The following is a 2,478-nucleotide window of genomic DNA, read 5'->3' as shown; positions in this document are numbered from 1 at the left end:
AACGGATATAAAGATACCAAACATCTGATTGAGCACAACTACAGGTATGAATTCACTATTATAGGGTGGGTTCTAGAATTTAAGAAATCTGATTGGTCAATTCGTCGCTGTTTTCACGAAGTGACGGTAGTGAAACGATTATTGACATCAAGTGGGCGTGCATTTATTTTTTCCCACCGTGCAAAACATCTCCCATCAAAAAATGATATCGCTTTTGCGTAATTCAATCTCAATAGGCGGGCGACAGATGTACTAATGCAAGGACGCAAAAGATGCGCATGAAGTTAACAACGAAAGCGCGCTTTTCCTCAATAGACATTTCAAAATACATTTTGAACGGTTTTTTTTTTTACTTAATGGGTTTTATTTGCCTTTTTAAGAATCCACAAATGGGATGCGGTATGTAACAACAAAAATTAACTGCCTAATTTTCGGGTCATGTTAAAACTATAGCTCCTCGGTGACCACAAGCCTGCACTACAGTTTTGAGATCACCTTGGGCCATAGTTTTAAATTTGCCCCTCAGAACAGTGAACTGTGAACGATTCGTGGAAGCCACTGGCTAGTGTAACGCCCCATGCAATATTAATTATCTGCGTCCTTCTAAATAACCGAAAGGCAAAATATTTAGGAGTACTTTGATTTGATTTGATTTGATTTATTTATATATTTATTCACGGTTAAAACCCAGTTCAGCTTTAAAGCTGTTTTACAATGGGGCCGTGCATATACAATAAAAATACAAAGTAATCACAAGAAAACATAAATTATGGCCGACCGCGATCACGTCCTATCACTCTTCCAGTCCCAACTACGCAGCCGCACCCTAGGAGCCGGACCAGGAGGTAACCAGCCAACGCCCACCCCCGGCCCCCCCCCACTCAGTGTTATTTAGGGTACGCATATGCGTGTTCCAACCGACCCCCCCTTTTCAGCAAAAGTCCGGTGTGTAAAGTCAATACGGCTCGACCTTTTTCTTTTGTATACGAGCCTTTTTCAGCACCCCCCCCCTTTCAGCAAAAGTCCGGTTTGTAAAGTCAATACGGGTCGACCTTTTTCTTTTGTTACGAAAAGGACATTTTGGCAACACGCATGGGGTCCGTCCGTTCTCGGAGTGGGGGGGGGGGGGCGGGCGCCCACCCCACCTGCCCAAGCGAGCCGTATCACTGTCAGGACGGACCTACCGCCTGTCCTGAAACAACGACGCGGCATCTTAGCTAACGAGGCCTACAATCTCCGAAAGGAACGAGGTCTATCAACCAGGATAATTGTTCAAGGCACCTCTGTGATCTTACAATGGAAAAACAAAGGCACCAACACATGGAATAATCACCAGGAATGATGTTTATCGAAACAACAAAAGCTGTAAGCATGAACTACGTATTTATTGTACGATAAAATACGCTTTTTGTTTTCTTTTTTCTTCTTTGCTGTATTTTTATAATATTACAGACTCTAATATACGCCGAAAGAGAATTTTGTTGTGAAAAATACTATGTGAGAAATAATGACTTTACATACAAAGAATGAACAATGATCAAATTATACATTTGATTGAACATTTATTTTAAACATGTTTGCCCATTAATACCTCTACACAACATTTTAAGGAAATGTATAATCACGAACGCGTACGAATATTCATCAGCGAAATATTTACACGCATGCAAAGAGTAAGATAGCTCCTAAGACGAGTACAGCTTCGAAGAGACTGAGGTTTTCTTTTTTGTTTACTCATCCAACGAATAAAGTGTTTGTGACATATTAGGGAGCAAAAAGCCACTCTACATACTTGTGAATATTTTTACTCATTCGGTCAATAAAGCTGGAGAATACTCATCCAATATTATATTACATGTACTTTAATGAGTAAAAAGACTCATCGAGAAAATAATCGGGTCACATAATCATTTTAAATATCATGTGTGTACAATTTCACTAAGAGAAAGGTGGTGTATTCACCAAATGTGTAAAATAATTCTCTCGACTAAATGAATTAGCTACGATTTTGACTCACCATACTTAGTTCCGTTTTTTTGTGTGTACACTTGTACTCATATAGACCTTGAAGGGTTCAATACCAATGCTAGATCCTGTATTCCGCACTGGACCGGGTTCGTCTAGTGACCAAAGCAGATCATTCCACACTCATAAAATAGAAGCGACAGATACTTTTAATTATTTCTCCTTAAATGGACATATTATAGTATGGTATTAATGACTGCTTTACCGAGGGCAATAGCTCGATTGTAACCTTCCCGAGAGCGTATAAAAACAACTATGTCTCGATAATTAAAGCAGTCATTAATACTTTTATATACCGAAAAGGGTCATAGAATACATGAACGACTTACCAATCATGATAATCAAGTTTGTTTACGCTATCGAGACAGAAGACTAACTGACTAAGCAGTGTAAGGCACAAGTTACATACACATACGTGTGTGGGACTATGAACGGGCTCGATTTTTTGTGTTA

The sequence above is a fragment of the Strongylocentrotus purpuratus genome, unplaced genomic scaffold, assembly GCF_000002235.5.
Source record: "Strongylocentrotus purpuratus isolate Spur 01 unplaced genomic scaffold, Spur_5.0 spur5_scaffold_2, whole genome shotgun sequence".
Lineage (NCBI taxonomy): Eukaryota > Metazoa > Echinodermata > Echinoidea > Camarodonta > Strongylocentrotidae > Strongylocentrotus > Strongylocentrotus purpuratus.
Note: the sequence above shows the minus strand (reverse complement) of the source record.